Here is an 18,744-nt window from a genome sequence, read left to right on the forward strand (position 1 = left end):
ATGTTTCTTACATTTTTTTATCTGCTAGCCCTCTATTTCCTATATTCCTTTGTTGTTGATTCAGTTGAAGTGTTCATTAATGAAAGAACACTTTTCTTCAGCAGTTTCATTCAAGAAAAGAATATATAATCATAATTGATGGTCCAAAATATGGTTAACTGGCAATCGGTGTTGAATTAGCCTCCATATGTATAGAAATGTAGATGTCTCACGTGAAGTCGTGAAGACTACTTGAAATTGCTTGACAAGGTCTATTTTTTCATAAATATTCTCACAAACTTTACACAGTTCGACTTTAGCCAAACCTAAAACGCGGTGTAATTGTGATCGGAAGGAGAAGTGTATGAAAAGCCGATACTCTGATCAATGTAAAAATGAATTTTGTTGTTGTCAGCACAAGAATCAAAATCAATCAACGACCTTGCCTTTGGCTGGCTCTGAGCCGGCACATACATTAATTTTCTTAACAAAAGAAGAATGATCAAACCCAGGAAGAAATTAAACTAATAGATGATCTCCTGGAGCGGTCTGTGTCTCTTCTTTCTTGTTGTAAAAAAGAAAAAATAAAAAAGATGCAAATTAATTTACGTGGTAGATTACAAATACGAAGAAAGAAATCACGTCCTTGATAGTCACGCCCTTGCACTCGTGGCAACGATCCCCAGGATGCACGCGTGGTCTGGTGGTTAATTATCTCTTCAAAAATGGCTTATGTCGGATGCCAGACGGTGTGGAAGAATGGCTCACGCGTCACAGCTGTTAGCCTTGTCGACACCCTTAGCGGTGACCTTGGCGTTGGTGCAAACAGCCATGGTCTTGTTGTTCTTGCCGGTGTACTCAATCTTGACGTCGTTCATGGTGACACCTTCACACGGCTTCTTGTCGGAGCAAAGCAGGCTGACGGCCTCGGGGGTGGAAGAGGTGCCGGTGATGTTGGTGAATGTGACGTCCTTGACGGTGACCCTGGCGGAGTCTCCCTTGGAGGGGCAGATCTTGTTGGGGCAGTACTTCTGGTCGATGATGATGGGGTAGCCGACGTCGTCCATCTGGACGTTCTCGTAGTGGAAGTTGGACGCTACGACCGGCGACTTGGCGTCTTCGTACGACTTGATCCGGAGGCCGTTGGTGGAGCCCTTGAGCACGCAGTTCTTGACGGTGATGTCTGTCACGTCCTTCTCGTCCTTGTACCGTCCGAGGCTGCCCACGCTGATGCCGTGGCCTGGACCGCAGGTGACGCCGCTGATGTTGACCTCCTTGCTGCCGGGGCCGATGGAGATGCAGTCGTCGCCGACGCCGATCTTGGTGTCGATGATTGAGACCTTGGAGGAGTCGCCCATGTGGATGCCGTCGGTGTTGGGGCTGTCCCCAGGCGCGCTGACGATCACGTCCTTGATAGTCACGCCCTTGCACTCGTAGATGTTGAGGTGGAAGAACTTGGAGTTGAGGATGGTGATGCCTTCGATGAGCGCGTCGTCACAGAAGTCCAGCACCAGTGACTGCACCGCCACATTGTTAGACAAATATATAAGATGAATGAGATTTTTGCAGCCAAGAACATAGGCGTAGGCGTACGTTGGGCAGGATCTTGCAGTCGTAGCTCTTGGCGCAGCTGTTCTTGGTCCAGACGGCCTTGCCCTGGCCGTCGAGCGTGCCTTTGCCCGTGATGGCGAGGTTCTTGACGCGCATGATCTCGATCCAGTTAGACTTGTACTTGGCCAGGTCGTTGGAGGCCAGAAGGTTGCCCTCTAGCTTGATGGTCACGCTCGTCCCCCTTACATGGTCCGGTGAAATTCAGGAGGTCCAGTCAGGAAATCCCCCTTTGGGATGACGATCGTCTGTTTCCCGGTGCCACCGCATGCCGAAGCCCATGCCTCCTCCACCTCCTGCCATCGCATCCCACCACGACCACATGATCAGTTATCGTAACTCATCGTCACCCATGCATATCATCGTCGTTTCTTGATTGCGTACCTTGGTGCAGTCTGTCTTGCCATCGTCTTTGGCGCCGAGCTTGGTGATGTCGTAGGTCCCGTCAGCCTCGGACTTTGCGCCCTCCGTCTTCTCATCCTTCTTCTCATCCTTCTTCTCCTCCTTGTCTTTGGCGTACGCCGCGCTCACCACCAACAAGAGGAAGAAGACTCTGATCGCAACATCCCTGAACGCCATTTTATTTGTCCAAGTTCTCTGGTCCTTGATTCTGTGAGAAGCTCGAGTGGTGAAGCTTTATATACATCTCGGTTCGGGGGACAAGTGTTCGCTATGTTTATGGCATGCCCATTTGCTATTTTCTGGTTGTGGCTGCCGGTTAAGCAGGGTTGCTTGTCCACTAGTTATTTTTAGTTCACCTCTGTGAGATCAGTCATCAGAGTAGGTTCTAATTTGGGTAAGACCTAGCTAGGCACTTTGAGTTTGCACATTTCTGATGCTAAAAACATCAAAATAAGTAAATGCTACGCTTGCTTCTAAGATTAACTGTGATGTGCTATTTTTTCTTACAATTTTGTAACAAAAAGTAATAGAAAACAAGACTCGTTAAATGAAGTTAAAACTTAATTATTATATCCATCTGTATAGCAATCAGAGAAACGATAAACATGAATCAGGATAACATGGTTATAAAAACTGAACCCTATCCTTGCTATTCACCTTGTGTACAAAAAATAGTAGAAGGATATGTGAAATGCATAGAAATATACCGCAGGAACTAGAAATTTCACTTCCCGGCCTCTGCAACAACTAGGGATGCACACAACTATTTGGCATGAGTACTAAGATTTTTAATCTTGCTTAAGATTAAAACATAGTTCTCAATATAAATTGCATGAGTACCAGGACTAGCCTGGGCCTCAAGTATAAATAGGAACCTAAATTCGCATCCGTTCTGTGTTGACACCAATCGACAACTGATGCATGGTGAAGTCAGAAGAAGAGAATATCATGAACGCCGAATTTAGAGGACTAGCTAATGGAGGTTCAAGTCTTTGCGCTGAGGGGCTAGCTTGGTGTTTCGGACTTCGAAACAGTGTTATGAAAGTGGGGGCGGCGACGACATGTGAAGTTCGGATTCTTACCTTTCAGAGTGAAAACCCAAGGTCTGGCCTTAACTGGTTGTGCCTGCAATGTCCTTGTTGAAGGCATTGTTTTGAGAGCGGAGACTATCTTCAGGGTGAAAACCTAAGATCTTTGATCGGGCGACGACGGCGTTGGTGCATTGTTCCCTTCTTGGAGGCATTGGTTTTGAAGAGTCCGAATTTCAGGTATTGTCTTGGTGGTGGATGTATTACTGTTGCTAGGGCTGGGATACTGTAGCGGCACTTTTATTTATTAGTTTTCTTTTTCTCTTTTTTGGCTGTGTGCATCCGTAATGTTATTAGGACATTGTGTTATTGCAGAGGGTGGGTGTAATTGGTATCTTTTGATATTAATATATTCACTTTATCGAAAAATATTTGATATCAAGCTACTAGTTATCAGTTCGCTATAGACGCTGTAAGTTTTACATGCATGGTGGTCTCCAGGTCACCGCTACAAAAATCTTGGCCCAGCGGCTGTAAAGACAGGAACCATCAGCCGCTTCCTTAAATGTCCGATTTATTTAAGCGAGCGCTCTTGCGCATCTGATCATGGGAGTACAAAAATAGTTATTATGTATCAAAAAAATTCAGTGTGTGTAACGCTGGTCTTCAATAACTTTTCCTATAGTCCGTCAAGTCACATAAATAGGGTGCGAAAAATATTCTAATGGTACAAAATAATCTCACATGTAACATTTTACACCACGTATGTAACAAATGTTAGTCCCTACTGAGGTTTTACTTTAAATGGATGATAAATCTACTGCTATTCTTATTGGTATATGGTAAGATGTTACTATCATGATTGCTAATTTGCAAATTCCTACGGATTTTGTGATATTAGAAATGGCTGAAGATGATAACTTATCTATTATTATTGGTATATCTTTTCTAAATACTACAGGAGCTGTGATAAATTGTACTGAAAGCAATGTCACCTTCCATGTAAAAGGTAAAGAGCACACTATACATTTTCCAAAGAAAAATTGTGTTGAATTAGCCAACAAAAGTGTTAATGCTATTAAACCAAGGGTTCTTAAAATTGGAAGATTTGAAATACCAATTCCTCCTCCAACACCCAAGTACCAAACATTAATGGTTGGAACAATTCCAATTCATTATGAGGTACCCTGAAAATTTCCTTCATTTTTATTATTGAATCATTGTTTCTATCTTTATCATAGTGATAATGAGACTTCATCAACCTCATTCTTAACATGATAATGATTCTCATTAAATTATTGTTGCATTAGTAGCAAAGTTATTTGAATTCTTTTAATTAATGTTGAGTTTCTTTAATTATTTTCTGCCGTATTTTGACTGTTTTTGAGTTCTGAAATATTTTACACAGAAAAAGTTCTCCAAAAATCGCCAAAAAACTCCCGAGTCATTTTTCGCGGGGGATCCACCAGGCGAAAAGACAAGGGGAAATAGCAAACATGGGAGAAAATAGCACTGCTGGTGCGCCCACCCATGCAAGGTGTGCCAGCTGGCCTTGTGGGCCCCACATGGGGAGTTAGGTGAGGACCAAGCTCCTAGGCTCTTGTTAAGGATGTAGTTGTTGATTACATTACGCACCATACTTAATGCAATTGTCTGTTGTTTTGCAACTTAATACTGGAAGGGGTTCGGATGATAACCTGAAAGTGGACTTTTTAGGCATAGATGCATGCCGGATAGCGGTCTATGTACTTTGTCGTAATGCCCAATTAAATCTCACTATATTTATCATGACATGTATGTGCATTGTTATGCCCTCTCTATTTGTCAATTGCCCGACTGTAATTTGTTCACCCAACATGCTTTTATCTTATGGGAGAGTGTAACGTCCCGGAAAATATTCCAAATTAAATTTGTTTATTGTTTTGTTTTTCACGTTAGCATGATGTCATCTGCATATTTTTCTACCATATTTTCAACCGTGAAAATTATTTTCCGAAAAACCCTATTTTGTTTTATTAAAATGCCCCGGCGATTTATAAAGCGACCCCGCTCTTTTCTTAATTTTGAAAATCAAAACAAATAATATTTTCCGGTCCGTTACTTTAAATAAAATGTTATGCTAAAATTATTTTATCGTTTGCTAAATAAAAGTGGGCAAAAGCCTGACAAAATTTTGGTCCAAAACTAGCCCAAGCCCACCTAACCCTTTGGCCTATTTAAGGACAGCTCTCCCCCCTTCTTCCTTCTCCCCAAACCCTAGCCTCCAAATCAGATCTGAGATCCCCTTCTTTTGCTCCAAAAATCCCCACCAAAAATCCTCCCCTTTCTTCCCCAAATCTCTGTCAAAATATGGTTCCATTTCTGCGCCGGTCGCCGTCCTTGCTCAGCTTCCTGTGCGCGCCGTACGCCGCAGCGTTTTCCGCCCGGCCGACCGCCTCGGTCGCCGCGCGCGTGCCGCTCACCACCGCATCGCGCGCCCGCTCCTGCCTCGCCTCGGGCCGGCCGCCGCGCCAGGCCACACGCCGGCGCGCGCATGCAGCGCCGACCGTACCCGCCCTTGCCTCGCTCGCCGCGCCTCCTTTCCCACCTCCCGCTCGCAAGCAGTAGCTGCAGCTGCGCGCGCCCAAGCCAGCAGCCGCCCCGCTTCCAAGCCGCGCGCCAGCAGGGCAGCAGCTACTGCAGTGGCACAGCAGGCCAGGCTACTTTCACCTCCACGCTGCATCTCCACAACACCAACCAGTTCCTTGTTTTTTTTTAATCGAGCACATCTCTTTGATCAAACAGCAGTTCAGCAGCAGCAGTGCACGGGCGCACTCTTTTGTCCAGATTTTTGTCCCGTGTTTTGGCCAGTCCGTGCTCGACAAAATACCCGTATGATTTTGACCTCCGTTCTTTCCGGCGACCGTGTCCGTTTATTCCTATCCGGCGTGACCGCTACCCTTTCACCGACGCCGTCTCTCCGACAAGTGCTTTTCCGATCTCGGCGACGATTCAAGTTCGGCATCGACAACCGCGCCGAGTTCGCCGACGTCTCACCGCCCAGGTCTACTTCCCGGCGTCCGACGCATCGACTACTTCCGCTACGACACGGAGACGACGACATGGACCGAAGACCCCGGCTTCGACTACTTCCTCGACGTCGGCGACTTCCGCCACTTCCACTCCGCCCCGGCGACCACTTTTGTTCCGGTACCGTGAGACCCCGACCATAAGCCCTATTTTCTAAATGTGCTATTTTGATCTTGTTGCATCTTTCTTACATGTGCATCTATCTTGTTGCATTGCATCCCATCACATAGGTGGGTTTGGGTAAATAGCGAAACACCTAACAATTAAATATGGAATTGTGCGAGATTGTTATCTTATCCCGGTTCCATTTAATTTTGCGTAGCGCACCTATGCCATGTTTATGCCATGCTAATGACATTTAATATGCGGGGTAGATAAACAACTCGAATCTAATAATTGTTTGTCGGAATTCCAATTCCGTTTAAATTGGATATAAGTTGCATCGCCGCATCATGTTTGCCATGCCATGCATGCGTACCATATCATGAGCATGCCGATTCTTTATCCGTAGTAGTAAGACTTGCATGCGTTGTGTGTTCCAGCTTTTGCTTCTTCCCGGATAGGATCACGAAGTGTTGATGTGAGATACGACAAGTTCTTCTACAGCTTTTCACAGGCGAGCCCTCTCTCTTCACCTATTTACTCTCTCCCTCGCACTGCTATCCTTATGTTGCGATTCTTTATCGAGTCACGTGTCCTATCCACTTGTTTACCATAATAATCCTATATGCACCATTCCTTATCCATAGCCGTTGCTTGATGTTTGAGCCTTGCGAGTCGTAGGCGTGTTTAGGCTCGGTTGTTTATCTCGATCTGATATCGGGACATGTTGGGTTATTAGGAGGTTATCACATGCTATATCAGTTGTTGGAGATACACATGCTTTACTTATTTGTTAACAACTAAAATTGTAAGCAGAGGCATCTGTGAGCCCCTTTGCGAAAGCATCGGAACTTTGACTCGCTAATGTCCCCTAGGACCCGAGTTCTTGTTATACTGATTCCGAGATTGAGCGCTCTACCCATGCGTGGGGACGATTATTGGGACCCCCCTCACTCATTACCTTTTCTCAAGTCAGTTGAAAAGGGGGCCACAACCTTGGTTTTATTTGCCTATGCCATGTATGCCATGCTTTACTTACTGTTGCCTTCGGGTGTTTACTTACTGTTGCCTTCGGGTGTTTACTTCTGTACTGTACCCCGCGGGACGTTTAGCGAAAGCGTGTGGTTCGCACGTCTAGCCGCCGTCGCAAACCCTGAGTCCGCTTCGGAGTACGGCCGGACTTCGTTACGGGTAGCTTAGTCGGGTGGCCCCCCTAGACTTTCTTGTTGAGCTGGGAACGGTCTTGTTGTGAGACATCCACCTGTCGTAAGTGGGTCGAGCATGCGTATGGTTACATTTGGGCAACCCCGCAGGGTGTACATCTTATCGATAAGCCGTGTCCGCGGTTATGGACGACTTGGAATTGTATAGCTTGATCATAGAACAACTTACCTTGTTATCTTGTTGCTAATAATTCTGTTAATAACTTGCGTAGTAATGTAGCATTACTACAACCGATACCTAATAAAACTTGTCCACCGTTGAGTGCCTTTTACATTGCCTCTTCGCAATTGTTGAAGGGGATATGTGTATTTGGTCGGCTTATGTTTGTGTAGTATTATCTCGTTACCTTATGCGCTCTCTTATCTTCTCCGAGTAGACGGATGTTGTAGCGTGTCTCTATTGGTTATAGTTTTGCTGCCGCTAAACCTACCATATAGCCCCGGGCGATATATATATATATACTCGCCGCGCGAGCATAGCCATTTCTAGTCTCGCTAAGTACGTGCCGGAGTTCGTTCCTTGGTACTTACTCTCGCCTTTTCCCTTTCTCTTTTGCTTCCTCCCTTTTGTCGGCAGCCGATGGCCCGACTTTGACAGGTACGAGATGACGACGTTAGCAAGGTTACCCTTCCGGCTTGGCCTGGGCAGGGTTATGGACGCCACTGGTTATCTTCAGGACTCTTAGTCCAATTTGTATCTTGCCCGTACTCGGACGCATTCGATCTTCTGTATGATTTGGATCTTTGTATTGTATATTTGTATCTTGACTCGTTGGAGTCGTTGTTGTAATATATGTATCTTGTGGGCTCTATTGTAATCCTGTTGTAATGTTACCGCTCGTGTTAATTCATCTGGCATCACCTGTGTGATTCGTCGCGCACGTCGTGTCGGAGGGCGTCCCTGAATCGATATCGTGCGGATTTCGGTGGGATCGCTGGAATCCTCAGGGTACCGGTTCCGGGGCGTCACAAGTTGGTATCAGAGCTCAGGTTGCGGTACCCCACTAGTCCAGCTTGTAGGATAACCTTGCCAACGGTCGTTGAGTTTAGTGTGTCAAAATCTATTTTCTAAAACCCGTTGGATAGATCTGATTAGCTCTGTTTTTCTCCTTATCTATATTCTTTCTCCTCTTACCTATACGAGCTTTGAGTCTTCTATCTTTTCTGAGTTTTTCCGAGTCTTAAGTTTCGACGTGGGTTGGACGATCTCTGCCTTAACCTAATAGGACCGATCTCTGAAGACCTTCCGGCAGAAGAACATTACCGGCGGCTAACCTTCGTCTTCTCCATTGATGTCATCTATATCTCTCTGATCTTTCTACAATTCTTTGTTCTTGGCTCCGCCGAATCTTCGCTGACAATGCTTGTCGATATCGTCAATCAGAATTCTGGGAACTGTTACACGACTCTCCTATTCATGTACAGAGTAATACTTTGAGTGCGGGATGGAGTCATGACCATACCGACTACTCTTATTATTCGCTCTTGTTACGATGAATTGGTGGATCCGTGTGACTGTTACTTCTTCCTTCGTTTCTCCGGAGTAATCATCATCAGCGGGGACAACGACTTCTTGATGGTGGTGTCGCCGACCAACGTGGGGCACGACTTCTTGTTAGTGGTGTCGAGGAGATCGACACGTCGCCTGAAGACCCGATAGTTCACCTCTCTCCCCCGTACCTTGAGGTGGAACCTCGGGGCGAGGTTCCTTGTTAGTGGTGTCGTTTGTAACGTCCCGGAAAATATTCCAAATTAAATTTGTTTATTGTTTTGTTTTTCACGTTAGCATGACGTCATCTGCATATTTTTCTACCATATTTTCAACCGTGAAAATTATTTTCCGAAAAACCCTATTTTGTTTTATTAAAATGCCCCGGCGATTTATAAAGCGACCCCGCTCTTTTCTTAATTTTGAAAATCAAAACAAATAATATTTTCCGGTCCGTTACTTTAAATAAAATGTTATGCTAAAATTATTTTATCGTTTGCTAAATAAAAGTGGGCAAAAGCCTGACAAAATTTTAGTCAAGACCAGCCTGTCTGCTTAACCCTTGGCTCCATTTAAGGACAGCTCTCCCCCCTTCTTCCTTCTCCCCAAACCCTAGCCTCCAAATCAGATCTGAGATCCCCTTCTTTTGCTCCAAAAATCCCCACCAAAAATCCTCCCCTTTCTTCCCCAAATCTCTGTCAAAATATGGTTCCATTTCTGCGCCGGTCGCCGTCCTTGCTCAGCTTCCTGTGCGCGCCGTACGCCGCAGCGTTTTTCCGCCCGGCCGACCGCCTCGGTCGCCGCGCGCGTGCCGCTCACCACCGCATCGCGCGCCCGCTCCTGCCTCGCCTCGGGCCGGCCGCCGCGCCAGGCCACACGCCGGCGCGCGCATGCAGCGCCGACCGTACCCGCCCTTGCCTCGCTCGCCGCGCCTCCTTTCCCACCTCCCGCTCGCAAGCAGTAGCTGCAGCTGCGCGCGCCCAAGCCAGCAACCGCCCCGCTTCCAAGCCGCGCGCCAGCAGCGCAGCAGCTACTGCAGTGGCACAGCAGGCCAGGCTACTTTCAAGTTTCAACTCCACGCTGCATCTCCACAACACCAACCAGTTCCTTGTTTTTTTTAATCGAGCACATCTCTTTGATCAAACAGCAGTTCAGCAGCAGCAGTGCACGGGCGCACTCTTTTGTCCAGATTTTTGTCCCGTGTTTTGGCCAGTCCGTGCTCGACAAAATACCCGCATGATTTTGACCTCCGTTCTTTCCGGCGACCGTGTCCGTTTATTCCTATCCGGCGCAACCGCTACCCTTTCACCGACGCCGTCTCTCCGACAAGTGCTTTTCCGATCTCGGCGACGATTCAAGTTCGGCATCGACAACCGCGCCGAGTTCGCCGACGTCTCACCGCCCAGGTCTACTTCCCGGCGTCCGACGCATCGACTACTTCCGCTACGACACGGAGACGACGACATGGACCGAAGACCCGGCTCGACTACTTCCTCGACGTCGGCGACTTCCGCCACTTCCACTCCGCCCGGCGACCACTTTTGTTCCGGTACCGTGAGACCCCGACCATAAGCCCTATTTTCTAAATGTGCTATTTTGATCTTGTTGCATCTTTCTTACATGTGCATCTATCTTGTTGCATTGCATCCCATCACATAGGTGGGTTTGGGTAAATAGCGAAACACCTAACAATTAAATATGGAATTGTGCGGGATTGTTATCTTATCCCGGTTCCATTTAATTTTGCGTAGCGCACCTATGCCATGTTTATGCCATGCTAATGACATTTAATATGCGGGGTAGATAAACAACTCGAATCTAATAATTGTTTGTCGGAATTCCAATTCCGTTTAAATTGGATATAAGTTGCATCGCCGCATCATGTTTGCCATGCCATGCATGCGTACCATATCATGAGCATGCCGATTCTTTATCCGTAGTAGTAAGACTTGCATGCGTTATGTGTTTTAGCTTTTGCTTCTTCCCGGATAGGATCACGAAGTGTTGATGTGAGATACGACAAGTTCTTCTACAGCTTTTCACAGGCGAGCCCTCTCTCTTCACCTATTTAGTCTCTCCCTCGCACTGCTATCCTTATGTTACGATTCTTTATCGAGTCACGTGTCCTATCCACTTGTTTACCATAATAATCCTATATGCACCATTCCTTATCCATAGCCGTTGCTTGATGTTTGAGCCTTGCGAGTCGTAGGCGTGTTTAGGCTCGGTTGTTTATCTCGATCTGATATCGGGACATGTTGGGTTATTGGGAGGTTATCACATGCTATATCAGTTGTTGGAGATACACATGCTTTACTTATTTGTTAACAACTAAAATTGTAAGCAGAGGCATGCAGTGAGCCCCTTTGCGAAAGCATCGGAACTTTGACTCGCTAATGTCCCCTAGGACCCGAGTTCTTGTTATACGTTCCGAGATTGAGCGCTCTACCCATGCGTGGGGACGATTATTGGGACCCCCTCACCCATTACCTTTTCTCAAGTCGGTTGAAAAGGGGGCCACAACCTTGGTTTTATTTGCCTATGCCATGTATGCCATGCTTTACTTACTCGTTGCCTTCGGGTGTTTACTTACCTGTTGCCTTCGGGTGTTTACTTCGTACTGTACCCCGCGGGACGTTTAGCGAAAGCGTGTGGTTCGCACGCCTAGCCGCCGTCGCAAACCACGAGTCCGCTTCGGAGTGCGGCGGGACTTCGTTACGGGTAGCTTAGTCGGGTGGCCCCCCTAGACTTTCTTGTTGAGCTGGGAACGGTCTTGTTGTGAGACATCCACCTGTCGTAAGTGGGTCGAGCATGCGTATGGTTACATTTGGGCAACCCCTGCAGGGTGTACATCTTATCGATAAGCCGTGTCCGCGGTTATGGACGACTTGGAATTGTATAGCTTGATCATAGAACAACTTACACTGTTATCTTCTTGCTAATAATCTGTTAATAACTTGCGTAGTAATGTAGCATTACTACAACCGATACCTAATAAAACTTGTCCACCGTTGAGTGCCTTTTACATTGCCTCTTCGCAATTGTTGAAGGGGATATGTGTATTTGGTCGGGTTATGTTTGTGTAGTATTATCTCGTTACCTTATGCGCTCTCTTATCTTCTCCGAGTAGACGGATGTTGTAGCGTGTCTCTATTGGTTATAGTTTTGTCGCCGCTAAACCTACCATATAGCCCCAGGCGATATATATATATACTCGCCGGCGAGCACGGCCATTTCTAGTCTCGCTAAGTACGTGCCGGAGTTCGTTCCTTGGTACTTACTCTCGCCTTTTCCCTTTCTCTTTGCTTCCTCCCTTTTGTCGGCAACCGATGGCCCGACTTTGACAGGTACGAGATGACGACGTTAGCAAGGTTACCCTTCCGGCTTGGCACTGGGCGAGGGTTATGGACGCCATCGGTTATCTTCGGGACTCTTAGTCCAATTTGTATCTTGCCCGTACTCGGACGCATTCGATCTTCTGTATGATTTGGATCTTTGTATTGTATATTTGTATCTTGACTCGTTGGAGTCGTTGTTGTAATATATGTATCTTGTGGGCTCTATTGTAATCCTGTTGTAATGTTACCGCTCGTGTTAATTCCTCTGGCATCACGTGTGTGATTCGTCGCGCACGTCGTGTCGGAGGGCGTCCCTGAATCGATATCGTGCGGATTTCGGTGGGATCGCTGGAATCCTCAGGGTACCGGTTCCGGGGCGTCACAGAGAGACACCTCTAGTGAACTGTGGACCCCGGTCCATTCTTTTATACTGAAATACAAATCTGCTGCAATACTTATTCTTTACTGTTTTCTTGCAAACAATCATCTTCCACACAATACGGTTAATCCTTTGTTACGAGCAAGTCGGTGAGATTGACAACCTCACTGTTTCGTTGGGGCAAAGTACTTTGGTTGTGTTGTGCGAGGTTCCACGTTGGCGCCGAATCTCGGTGTTGCGCCGCACTACATCCCGCCGCCATCAACCTTCAACGTGCTTCTTGACTCCTACTGGGTTCGATTAAACCTTGGTTTCTAAGCGAGGGAAACTTGCCGCTGTGCGCATCACACCTTCCTCTTGGGGTTCCCAATGGACGTGTCAACTACACGCATCAAGCAAATTTACGGCGCCGTTGCTGGGGAGATCAAGACACGCTGCAAGGGGAGTCTCCACTTCCCAATCTCTTTACTTTGTTTTTGTCTTGCTTTATTTTATTTACTACTTTGTTTGCTGCATTATATCAAAACACAAAAAAATTAGTTGCTAGCTTTACTCTATTTATTGTCTTGCACTCTATATCAAAAACACAAAAAAATTAGTTACTTGCATTTATTTTATCTAGTTTGTTTTATTTACTACTGCTAAAATGAGTAATCCTGAAGTTGAAGTTCGTTCGTTTAAGCAACAAGGGGGACAATGTTTAAAAGATGCTTGGTATAGAATTAGTGATGCCCATAATAGGTCCACTAAGAAACACTCCACCACTATCCTACTCAGGAATTTTTATGTTGGTATCTCTAGCTGGAATAGGTATGTTCTTGATTGTCTCGCGGGAGGTAACTTCCTAGGCGCCCTGCTTTAGAAGCTAGTTGCATTATTGAGAGTTTATTTGGAATACCACCTGTTAATGAAGTTAAAATTGAAGCCTCTCTTGAAGATGTCATGAAAAAGTTGGAAACCATAGAGCAAAACCTTCCAATTATTGATACTACTTTGAAAGCATTACTTGATAGCACTGATAAACTTGATAAATCTCTAGGTGGAATTAATGAGAGAATCGCCATCTTACAATCTTGTGCTATTCATGATAATCAAACCCAAAGGATTAGTGAACTTGAAGAGGCTATGGGAATATTGGGTTCAACCTTTTCATCTATAAAGTTTAGAGAGAAAGCTTATGTGGGAAAGGAGCAAAGGTTCATGTATATCTCTAAGAGGCCTAAACCAAAAAGCTATTATAGGCCTAAAATTGATAAAGCTCTTAAAACCACTATAGATAAGGGAGCATCTAAGATACCCAATGGGATAAATTGTGAAAATAATGTCGATGCTCCATCTCTTGATAACACTTGATACACACTTTCTGCGCCTAGCTGAAAGGCGTTAAAGAAAAGCGCTTATGGGAGACAACCCATGTTTTTAATACAATATTTTTTGTTTTATATTTGAGTCTTGGAAGTTGTTTACTACTGTAGCAACCTCTCCTTATCTTAGTTTTGAGTTTTTTTGTGCCAAGTAAAGTCTTTGATAGTAAAGTGAATACTAGATTTGGATTCTGCGCGGAAACAGATTTCTTTGCTTTGTCACGAATCTGGGTCTAATTCTCTGTAGGTAACTCGAGAAAATTAAGCCAATTTTACGTGAGTGATCCTCGGATATGTACGCAACTTTCATTCAATTTGGGAATTTTCATTTGAGCAAGTCCGGTGCCTCAATAAAATCCATCTTTACGGACTGTTCTGTTTTGACAGATTCTGCCTTTTATTTCGCATTGCCTCTTTTGCTATGTTGGATGAATTTCTTTGATCCATTAATGTCCGGTAGCTTTATGCAATGTCCGGAAGTGTTAAGAATGATTGTGTCACCTCACGAACATGTTAATTTTTATTGTCCACTAACCCTCTAATGAGTTGTTTCGAGTTTGGTGTGGAGGAAGTTTTCAAGGATCAAGAGAGGAGTATGATACAATATGATCAAGGAGAGTGAAAGCTCTAAGCTTGGGAATGCCCCGGTGGTTCACCCCTGCATATTCTAAGAAGACTCAAGCGTCTAAGCTTGGGGATGCCCAAGGCATCCCCTTCTTCATCGACAACATTATCAGGTTCCTCCCCTGAGACTATATTTTTATTCGGCCACATCTTATGTGCTTTGCTTGGAGCGTCGGTTTGTTTTTGTTTTTTTTTGTTTTGTTTGAATAAAATGGATCCTAGCATTCACTTTGTGGGAGAGAGACACGCTCCGCTGTAGCATATGGACAAGTATGTCCTTAGGCTTTACTCATAAGTATTCATGGCGAAGTTTCTTCTTCGTTAAATTGTTATATGGTTGGAATTGGAAAATGCTACATGTAGTAATTCTAAAATGTCTTGGATAATTTGATACTTGGCAATTGTTGTGCTCATGTTTAAGCTCTTGCATCATATACTTTGCACCCATCTATTATATACTAAAAGCAAAATAAGGTGGATTAATAGAGCCACCACATTAATCCACATCATTTATATTAATATTGATAGTTAGATATAAAATGTATGGCTAGGATTTAATAAAGGATTAATAGTAACGTAACATATTTGACACAGTTTATGTTGAAAATGTCACGTCTCTCAGATCTGCACTCATATAATTGAGCGACATGTGCCGTAAATAGATGTGTCCGTTTGGTTGGAACATAAAACAAACTAGAGAAAGACCCAGCTGTATAAGCAACTAAGATATGGAAAGTTTGAAATAAAAAATTCAGCCGTGTACGCAACTAAACTTTGGTGATTGAAAACGTGATATCTTCAAAGAAAAGAAGAAAAGAAAGACCTTGCCACAACGTGTTAGCAACCGGACATGTACTTTTTTTTTTGCTGAACGCGCTAGGTAGCATGTCTAATTCTTTTTCCGGACTTATGACTTTCATTTAATCAGTTATTGGAATCTACGGTGCAAACGATTTATCAGTCTTTGTCTTTTATTTACACTGCATTTAGGGTTTAGTTAAAATAATTGTAAAGTTTTTCAATTATAGAGTATGAAGAATATTAATTATTACTATATACTAAAAGCAAAATAAAGGTGTTTTTCGAGCCACCATGTTAGTACACATATGTTAAAAATATATAAACCGATTATTTTAATTTTAACGTATGAGATTCAAAGATAATAGGTGTTCCGTACAATAATATAGGTGTACAAAAGTGATGTTTACCGTGTCAAGTTGTATACCTGTAGAACTCTAGCTACAAAATCTACGAGATAGGATGTAAAACTAACCCAAATGGCTAGGACACAATTCGATACTACATATGGTAAAACTCAATCAATCAACCTGATAAATAAATCTTTGAAAACTCAATTGGTTTGTATGATGGAAGTGTACATGCCCAGTACCTAAGGAATCTCCCAGGGCTGATTGATCATATACAGAAAGAAAAGATAATTGATATATTTAAATACATGGAAAGAAAAGATAGTTGATAGATTTAACTTCACCGCTAGGTATATTTGTCCGTTCAAAAACCGGAAGAGATTTGATCAGGCTGGGTTCATTGGTTCAACGAACTAAAAGAATGATTATCCTAGGACCTGTTCATATCAAAAAAAATGGAGAAATATTTTAATAGGCTGGTGAGCTATGTACTAAAAAAGCAAGCCAAATCTTACTAAGACCCTACAAGGTGATATATAGAATTTGAATCCGGACGCATACACGTTGAGTTTCTTTCTCATTATTTTAACCCCTGGCTAGCGTTAAAAAGGCTAACATCGTTGACTAACTAAAGAAAATACTAACATCGTTGTGTTGACCTGAAATTGTATATCCCTCCATTGGCTCATAGTCCTACAATATCCCTCCATGGGCTCATAAATTCAACAATTTTTTTAAGAAAAAGTTTAACATCAATTTAGTTATACATAGAGCGGGGCTTTGCACACTGATTATGGAAGATGTTGTCACAAATGATACACTAAAAATATAACTGCATGTATTTAGATAAATACATGTGTTGTCGATTAGCAGTAATAGGTATGCGAAGCACAAAAATATCCTCACATGGAATACTAACTTCAGTGACAAAGTCATGCCAATATCTAAACAAATAAAACGGGTAGGCATCCGGGGAAAAATATATGCACAAATGAGTTTTTAGACTTTTTAACCCAATGAAGATGATGCCCTCGCATTGCGAGGGCCACCATGCTAGTTAATGAAGAAACACTTAGAGCTTGCTAATTTGGTTTGCATATTTGGTTTCTCTAGAGTCTAGATAATATCTAGTATTGAGTTTTGAACAACAAGGAAGACAGTGTAGAGTCTTATAATGTTTACAATATGTCTTTTATGTGAGTTTTGCTGTACCGTTCATCCTTGTGTTTGTTTCAAATAACCTTGCTAGCCTAAACCTTGTATCGAGAGGGAATACTTCTCATGCATCCAAAATCCTTGAGCCAACCACTATGCCATTTGTGTCCACCATACCTACCTACTACATGGTATTTCTCCGCCATTCCAAAGTAAATTGCTTGAGTGCTACCTTTAAAATTCCATCATTCACCTTTGCAATATATAGCTCATGGGACAAATAGCCTAAAAACTATTGTGGTATTGAATATGTACTTATGCACTTTATCTCTTATTAAGTTGCTTGTTGTGCGATAACCATGTTTCAAGGACGCCATCAACTATTCTTTGTTGAATATCATGTGAGTTGCTATGCATGTCCGTCTTGTACGAAGTAAGAGAAATCTACCACCTTAATGGTTGGAGCATGCATATTGTTAGAGAAGAACATTGGGCCGCTAACTAAAGCCATGATTCATGGTGGAAGTTTCGATTTTGGACATATATCCTCAATCTCATATGAGAACACTAATTGTTGCCACATGCTTATGCATTAAAGAGGAGTCCATTATCTGTTGTCCATGTTGTCCCGGTATGGATGTCTAAGTTGAGAATAATCAAAAGCGAGAAATCCAAAATGCGAGCTTTCTCCTTAGACCTTTGTACATGCGGCATGGAGGTACCCCATTGTGACACTTGGTTAAAACATGTGTATTGCGATGATCCAGGTAGTCCAAGCTAATTAGGACAAGGTGCGGGCACTATTAGTATACTATGCATGAGGCTTGCAACTTGTAAGATATAATTTTCATAACTCATATGCTTTATTACTACCGTTGACAAAATTGTTTCATGTTTTCAAAATAAAAGCTCTAGCACAAATATAGAAATCGATGCTTTCCTCTTTGAAGGACCATTCTTTTTACTTTTATGTTGAGGTCAGTTCACCTATTTCTCTCCACCTCAAGAAGCAAACACTTGTGTGAACTATGCATTGATTCCTACATACTTGCATATTGCACTTGTTATATTACTCTATGTTGACAATTATCCATGAGATATACATGTTACAAGTTGAAAGCAACCGCTGAAACTTAATCTTCCTTTGTGTTGCTTCAATACATTTACTTTGATTTATTGCTTTATGAGTTAACTCTTATGCAAGACTTATTGATGCTTGTCTTGAAGTACTATTCATGAAAAGTCTTTGCTTTATGATTCACTTGTTTACTCATGTCATTACCATTGTTTTGATCGCTGCATTCATTACATATGTTTACAAATAGTATGATCAAGGTTATGATGGCATGTCACTTCAGAAATTATCTTTGTTATCGTTTTACCTGCTCGGGACAAGCAGAACTAAGCTTGGGGATGCTAATACGTCTCCGACGTATCGATAATTTCTTATGTTCCATGCCACATTATTGATGATATCTACATGTTTTATGCACACTTTATGTCATATTCGTGCATTTTACGGAACTAACCTATTAACAAGATGCCGAAGAGCCGATTCTTTGTTTTACTGCTGTTTTTGGTTTCAGAAATCCTAGTAACGAAATATTCTCGGAATTGGACGAAATCAACGCCCGGGGTCCTATTTTGCCACGAAGCTTCCGAGAAGACCGAAGAGGAGTCGAAGTGGGGCCACGAGGCGCCGCCACACTAGGGCGGCGCGGCCCGGGCCCCGGCCGCGCCGACCTGTGGTGTGGGGCCCTCGTGTGGCCCCCGCGTTGCCCTTCCGCCTACTTAAAGCCTCCGTCGCGAAACCCCCGATGCCGAGAGCCACGATAC

At 43.7% G+C, this 18,744-nt stretch overlaps 1 pseudogene; it reads right to left on the reverse strand.

Moving 5' to 3' along the window:
- Window positions 1–743: 743 nt before the first annotated feature.
- LOC124683923 lies at window positions 744–2,166 on the reverse strand (annotated as a pseudogene).
- Window positions 2,167–18,744: the final 16,578 nt, after the last annotated feature.

The sequence above is a fragment of the Lolium rigidum genome, chromosome 1 (genome assembly GCF_022539505.1).
Source record: "Lolium rigidum isolate FL_2022 chromosome 1, APGP_CSIRO_Lrig_0.1, whole genome shotgun sequence".
Taxonomy (NCBI): Eukaryota; Viridiplantae; Streptophyta; class Magnoliopsida; order Poales; family Poaceae; genus Lolium; species Lolium rigidum.